Consider the following 7,874-nt stretch of genomic DNA (forward strand, 5'->3'; position numbering starts at 1 on the left):
TTGGGAAAGTGGAGGGTCAGCGAAGAAGGGGAAGGCCCTCAACGAGATGGACTGACACAGTGGCTGCAGCGATGGGCTCAGGTACAGCAAGGATCGTGAGGCTCACACAAGACTAGGCGGTGTTTCGTTCTGCTGTGCACAGGGGAGCTATGAGTTAGAGATGGCCTGATGGTACTTAACAACAACAACAATAACAACAACTGCCCTGAAAATCCTTACTGTGTGTGGATGATATTTATTGGCTGGCTCAAAACACCCAAAATTCCTGTGGCTCAGTTTATTGCAACGTTCACTTTATTGCGGTGGTCTAGAACCAAAGCCCCAAGATCTCTGAGGTACACCTCCATGTAACATACATCAGGAATTCCCTGAATAGTGCAAATGGTTAACAAACTGGGTGACTAACCATGAAGGTTAGCAGTGCAAGTCCACCCAGAAATCCCTTGGAAGAAAGGCCTCGTGATCTACTTCCCAATAAATTGGCCACAGGAAACCATTTGGAGCACAGTGGTCCTCTGACGCACGTAGGCGTGCCGTGAGGCAGCATCCATTCCATGGCAACGGTGTTGTTTTGTTTGTTCTCTGGCTGCATCCTTAGTGCAGATGGTAGGCTATGCACATACCAGGTAGCATTCCCCCTGGGCTGCCTGTCCTTCAGTTCCCGGAAGCCTCCTGCAAAGGTTTCACTTCCGATGCTAGCTCAGACCTGGACGGCCAGGCCGGATTGCCTGAGTCCCAAAAAGCATTGCACGCCATTGTGGCTGAATCCAACTATTGTCAGGCCAACCATCATGCCTTCTACTGAAGTATTACAGCGTTTTGTTTGCCCCTCTCTAAAAATGCCCTGAACTGCATAACCACTGGAAAGCCGTAACATATAACAACAACAAACCCCAAAGCCCAGCCCAGCATTTTTGTGTCTCAAGCAGCTTGTGAGTGCAGATAAGTGATGCCATTGTAAAGGAGCTTTGGTGGCGTAGCGGGTAAGGCATTTTGCTGTTAACCAGAGGGTCAGCAGTTCAAACCCATCGGCTGCTCTGTGAAAGGAAGATGTGACAGTCTACTTCCATAAAGATTTGCAGCCTTGGAAGCCCAGTAGGGGTCACGAGGAGTCAGAATGGAGTTGATAGCGATGGGTTTGGGTTTGGAATGCCTTTGTAAAAGCATGTGTCCTGTCCTGTCTGTTTCCCTGCTGCTAAGCCCTAGGATTTGATTGTACACTATACACTTTGGATGGCGCACTGTAGGTCTGTCTTGTGCCATCAGTTGTCTCAACCATTGGACCCTTGACCTGCTTATGATAGACTTGAAAATCTTCAGCATTCATTTCAAAAAGACGTCCTGGGAGAAGGCCCATATGTTAAATGTACCCGCCTTCTGTTAAGGAGAATAAGTCCACTTGTATTGTCACTGACATGTCCCGAGGCATGAGGTCAGTTTCTAATCCTGCCCAAGCGAGCAGTGTCCAGGGCACTGGCGGCAGGATAGCTCTGAGCCAGGATACAGTTCGGGAAAGCATGACAACACAGTGCATAGGGTCACATTCCTGGAACGGGGCACAGTGTCCCACATAGCCCAGTGGAGAGGCATTCCCAGTGGGATGCTTTTCAGTGCCAGAAGACATGCAGAGCAAGTGGGTGGTTGGTTGGTAGGTAGGTTGGTTGGTTGGTTGGTTGGTTGGATTGATCTTAAAACTGCCTTCAGTGGGAGTTGATCCTCACGGCCCCTGTTGGTCAGACAAAAGACTGGCTTGCTCACTAACACGACTTAGGGGGGAAGATGCTGGACTTGTATGTATTCCCTGGACTTAGCTTGAGTTGAGTTTTTCATGGTGGGCGGCTGCTGAAGGGGATGTTTGTTTTATTCCTTGATGAGCCTGATGCTTCCAGACACGTAAATAGTTACTTAACATTTGAGTATTTTGTCTGTCTCTGTGCCTTATAGGAGAAAAGAGAAAGCTAAATTAATTGGCATGACAAGGCTACATTTAGTCAAGCTCCTATATTAACACCAACGTTGGAATTAAGAAGGAGCTCTGGTGGTGTGGTGCCTAAGGTGTTTGGATGCTAACCAGAAGGTTGGCTATTCAAACCCATCAGCTGCTCTGTGAGAAGATGAAGAGGAAATTTATTTCTGTGAAGATTGACAGCCTTGGAAACCCTGTGGGGCAGTTCCACTCTGTCCTCTAGGGGGGCTGTGGGTCAGAATCCCCTCCAGGCAGTGGGTGTGGTTTGGGCTTTGCTTCTGTGAAGATTGACAGCCATGGAGACCCAGTGGTGCTGTTCCACTCTGTCCTCTGGGGCGCTGTGACTCGGAATGGATTCAGCAGCACTGGATTTGATTTTGGTTTATATTCCAGTGTGTGGATGGAGCACGTGTTGTTTATCCATTCATCTGTTGATGGACACTTGGGTTATTTCACCCTTTGTGAAATAACTGTGAGCAGGGCCGTAGCAAACATTGACGCACATGTGTCAGTCTCTGTCGTTGCTTTCAGATGTATTGGGTATATGCCTAGGATAGTGTTTCACAGGATAGCACCATGTTTAACTTTTGAGGGACCAGCACACTGGTTTCCACACTGGCTTTGTCATTCTGCATTCCCACCAGGAATGGATGACGGTTGCCGTTGCTCTATATCCTTGCCAACATTTATTTTCCTTTTTTTTTTTAAGTCTTAACCATCCTTCTTGTTGTCATGTTGGTAAGTGGTGCTGTCCAGTTGGCTCTGACTCACGGCGACCTGCTGTATAGACATTGCCTGGACTTGCACCATCTTGATAACAGTCTGTATGTTTCAGCCTATTGTAGACAGGGGAGCTCCAGTAGCGTAGTGCCTAAGGCACTTGACTGCTCACCAGAAGGCTGGCAGTTCAAACCCACCAGCCACTTCTCAGAAGGAAGATTGGGCAATGTACTTCCGTAGTGATACTGCCTTGGAAACCCAAGGAAGGGTTGCTATGAGTCAGGTCCCACTCGATGGCAAATAACAACAACAATTACAACATTGTAGACAGTGTGTCCATCTATGTCGTTGAGTCTCCCTCTTCTCCACTGACCCTCTGTTTCACCAAACATGATGTCCTTCTGCTATGGGTCCCTTTGATGGCATGTCCAAAGTATACTTGAGAGCAAGTGTCTCGATCTGGCCTCTGAGGAGCGGTCCAGCTGTCTGTCCTCCAGGCGGCTTGGGTTCCTGTTCTGGCCGTGCATGGTGTCCTCGTGATGTGGGGTCTCACTGTGGTGTCCCCAGTGAGTCCTAGTGGCTACTGGTGGCTCACTGCATGTCCCTAGTGACTCCTAGTGGCTTACTGCTTGCTTGTGGAAAGCATACACTGGATGAAAGAACTTTCTGGAATCTGGGGTTCCTCTGCCACCCACATCACCAGCCTCAGGACAAAGCGGCCACTCAGTCCTGCTTCCGAGTTTTCTTCTTCTGGACAACAAGAGTCAGGTGCAGAAGTCCTCGTGTTTGCTCAACTCTCTCCTGTCGTCTCCAGTTAGATAACAAAGGTTCTTGGAACGGTATCCTTGCCATGTGGATTTCCTCAGGGCAGCGGTGGGAGGGCATTCTGCAAAGGAGACATTTCTGTTTAGAAGGTGTCCTGCAGCCCCCTCTTGGCCCTTCCAAACAATCACCCTCTGTGAGTTGATGTCCTGAAGGCTTGAGATCCTTGCCAAGGCACTGTATTCGTGCCCCTCTGCCCTGTGGCAGGGTGCCCTGCTTGCTCCCATGGGAGATTTCTGCTCTGAGTTTTCAGGAGAGAAATAGCTTAGCCCTTCACAGGATCGATCTGATGAAAAAGTAAATGGTTAATGGGCTCTGGGTTTTACAGATGAGCTTCTGGCTTACAGCCTAGATGGTGCAATATCCAAAGCGTATGTCTTGGGAAGGAAAGGAGGAAAGGGGGCTTAGCAGTCTGACAGCAGCTCTCCCGCCACCCGTCCACGCCCAGGGCACCCAGCTCGTGTCTCTTGCATTGATTCCAGCCCAGTCGTCATGGCACCTTTGCTGACGGTGGTCATTAAAGTGATCACTCTAGGCAATGAGTCGGACGCGTTGATGGGGACAAGGTGGGCATCTTAGGATGGCTGTCTGTCTGCAATCCTGGAGTTTGGGGACATAGCCAGGGAGGAGGAGTAGGTTGGGGAAGATGAAGCTTCGTTAAAGGAACCTGTGTGCGAAATGTGAGTGCAGGCTGGTGTGAGGTGGACGTGACTGGGAGGGGAGTTGGACCAGGAGATGCAGGTTGGGCGAAGGACGCGGTGCCAGGCAGGCTTTGGGCTACGAGGTGTCCCTGCCTCTGTGTTGTGCCAAGTCTTTAACAGAGCCCAGGGAGAGGAGCAGTGACGGGTTGCCACCCAGCTGACCCCACTCCTGGTGGCCCCAGGGTGCCCGAGGACAGCTGTCCTGGGTGGAGTTTTCAGTGGCTGATGTTTGGGACGTGGGTTGCCAGGTCTTTCTTCCAAGTGCCTCTGGGTGGACTCAAACCTCCCATCTTTCAGTTCACAGCAGATCATGGTAATCATTTGCACGACCCTATGCAGGTATCCCCTGTAGAGTAGGAGATACATAGACCAGCGTTGACTGAATGAATGGTTGAGGAAGGCCAGGACTCAGCATTTCATTTGGAAGACTAACTGTTAAACAGGCATCTCGTCTCAGCATTTGCTGTGTGATAATGTACCTTTAAGGAGCCCTGGTGGTCTAGCGGTGAAGTGCTTGGCTGCTAAGCAAAAGGTCAATGGTTCCAACCCAGCTCTGTGGTAAAAACATGAGACAGTCCATTCCATAAAGACTGACAGCCTTGGAAACCCTGTGATGCAGTTCCACTCTGTCCTCTAGGGGGGCCGTGAGTCAGAATCCACTCCATGGCAGTGGGTTATTGAAGTAAGCTTTGATGTAAAACTAACTAACCAACTCTGGTTCTAGATCTCAGTGTTATTTGTTACTGATCAAGATGGACATGGTGTGATTGATGGAGGGACATACAGTGCTGTCTGCAAAAAAAGAAAAAAATCTGGACCAGGAAGATGTGGGATAAGGTGTGGGGTTGGTGGGGACATGAACCTGGTGACTTCCATAACAATTAGTTAGCTCTGAGTTGACTGTTTGCCCTGGCGCCCCCATGAGTGTCAGAGTGTCATGCCCCATACAGTTCTCACTGGCTGATTTCAGACATAGATCTCCAGGCCTTTGTTCCTTGTCTTAGTCTACAGGTCCCACTGACACAGCCTCATAGCAACTTGTAAGCCTCAACTGGCAAACGATTCAAGGCCAGTGGGTTTAATAGAGTGGTTCAGGCATTTACTTGCTGTTCTGTTTACCTAGTGCCACTCTGACAGAAATATAGCACAAATGGGATGGCCTTAACAGTTTATTCTTACAATTTGGAGGCTTTAAGTCCGAGTTCAAAGTGCCAGGCTCTACGGGCTGGGGGAAAGCCCCTCAACCTTGAGGTCCAGCTCTGTCTCCTGCTCCCGGCCCACTGGCACTAGAGGCTTTTCTTCACTCAACTGCTGGCTGCTGAGGCTGACAAACCCAAGGTTGACAAGTAAAACGGCACAGTCCCAATGTTACCAAACCACACTGCAGGCCATTAACTTAAGTCCATTGCAAGTCCCGAGGTCGGCAGAACATAGCAGGCTGCTGAGCAACGACATGGCTACATGCAGGGTCCAAGTGTGCCACAGGCTAGAGACCATTCCCAAAGCTGCTTCTTGTATACAGGAAGCAGACCACATCCCAAAGGCAGCTACTCAGCTGCTTGTGGTAGATCCCACCATGGCATTGATTGCCAGTCTCATCATGGGGAATAACTACCACCAGCTGCCCTGCCACTCAACCAGGCCCAGCCAAGTTGACACACAGACATAACCACCACAGTTTCTAACCAGAAGGTAGGTGGTTCATCCCACCAGCTGCTCTGTGGGTGAACAGTGAGGTGGTCTGCTTCCGTGAAGATTTACAGTCTTGGCAACCCAAAGGTGGTCCCTGCGAGTCAGAATGGACTCCATGGCAGGGAGTTTGGTTTTTTTTTTTTTTTTTTTTAATATATGAAAGGTGGATTTTATTTGAAATAGAGGTGTGTGATCACATCCCCTTTTAATTACAATACGAATGCGTAAAGCACTCAGTTTTGCAGTACCTGTATGTGTGTGTGTTTGTGTGTGTGTATTTCAAACTTAGAAATTGTTCTCTGGGCCAAAGAGGTCACTTCCTTTTCAAAGTCTAAATGGAGGTTCTGTCACTTAATTGCTTGTTTCTATTCCAACTCCATAAACTAATTAACATTTTCAAAGGAGTGAGTCTCAAGTTGATGACAGAGCCAAGCAAGCTGCAGCCAGTGGGCATAGGTGGTTCGCTTAGCAGCACACAGTGACTGCACAGGAATTGTCACTTTGATCATGGTTTGCTAACAGAGACAAGTCATTGCATGGTTCCCATGTGTCTTATTCCTGAGGTGCGAGTGTGACGCTTACTTAAAACAGTGTGGATTCTAGGTATCTGTAGCTTTTATGATAGACATTGAGAAAGACTGAACAGGCTTTAGCCCTTGGCATTTTCAATCAAATGGCAAAAACATCCTTGAGCAAAAAAGTGGATGTTGATTTTGCATGGAGAGACATCTGTGCCCCTCTGTGGGGACGGGGCTCTGCAGTCCTGTCCTCCTTTTTTGGAAGAAGTAGGGGAGGGGGCACACAGGGTGGTGGGCCTGTCTGCACTGGGGCAAGACCCCCCTTTGGGATCGCATGTTTCTGGATTCAGTGATGACTTCTGCTGCCTGGTGTCTGTCCTCGCGGACAGGATGGACCTTTGCTATGGATGTCTTGTGCACCCCTTAAATATGTGCTGTCAATCCTAACCCCTGTACCTGTGCAAGCCATCCCCATTGGGAAGTGGGTTTTCTTTGTTATGTTAATGAACTAAAAAAAATAATAATAACCACTGCCATGGAGTCTACGGCGATACCACCCTGAACGCGCCCAGTCTTGTATGATCTCGGAAGCTAAGCAGGGTCGGGCCTGGTTAGTACTTAGATGGGAGACTTCCTGGGAATACCGGGTGCTGTAGGCTTTTGCTGTTGGCCTCTGCTTTCGGAAGGAAGATGGGTCAATCTACTTCCATAAGGATACTGCCTCAGAAACCCAAAGAGGGGTTGCTATGAGTCGGGTCCAACTCGACGGCACATAATAACAACAACAATAACAACAACCACTGCCATGGAGTTGATTCCAGCTCATAGTGACCCCTTTTGGGTTTCTGAGGCAATAAATCTTTACGAAGGTAGATTGCCTAGTCTTCCTTCTGCAGAGTGGCTGCTGGGTTTGAACCAACAACCTTCTGGTTAACAGTCATATGCCTTAGACACTATGCCACCAGGCATATCAATGGAGGATGTGTCCTAAGCCAGTCACTTTTAAGATATGAGAGCAGACAAGGTCCTGAAGCAAGCAAGTAGAAAAGGAGGAAGTTAGATGCCACATGGAGATCACCAAGGAGCGCCGAGAAGCATCTAAAGAAGCTGAAGTAAAGACCTTCTCCAGAGCCCACGGAGAGGGAGCCAGCTTCCTGAATTCGGACTTGTAGCCTCCTGGACCATGAGAAGCTAGGCTTCTGTGTTAAAGCCACCCCCTTGTGCTATGTCTGTGATGGCAGCACCACATCACAGAGATGACCACAGCCAAGGTTTTGTCCCAGTGTTGACACCAATGACGCCACACACACCTGTGCACACACAGAACGTGGGAGGAGGTTGATACTCACATAGCAAGGCCTTCTGGGGAGAGACACACAGACGTGCACACAGAGGAGGTTGAGGAGGTTTGTAGTCACATAGCGAGGCTTTCTGGGGAGAGACACACAGACGTGC

At 49.2% G+C, this 7,874-nt stretch overlaps 1 protein-coding gene and 1 pseudogene across 1 annotated transcript in view; both read left to right on the forward strand.

Annotated features, from left to right (window-relative positions):
• Positions 1-7,874, forward strand: part of STS (steroid sulfatase) — a 203,942-nt gene that overhangs the window by 147,245 nt on the left and 48,823 nt on the right. The window lies entirely within an intron of this gene.
• LOC122151391 lies at positions 6,960-7,078 on the forward strand (annotated as a pseudogene).

The sequence above is a fragment of the Orycteropus afer genome, unplaced genomic scaffold (genome assembly GCF_000298275.1).
Source record: "Orycteropus afer afer isolate SDZICR_OR568_19922 unplaced genomic scaffold, OryAfe1.0 scaffold00426, whole genome shotgun sequence".
Classification (NCBI taxonomy): Eukaryota; Metazoa; Chordata; class Mammalia; order Tubulidentata; family Orycteropodidae; genus Orycteropus; species Orycteropus afer.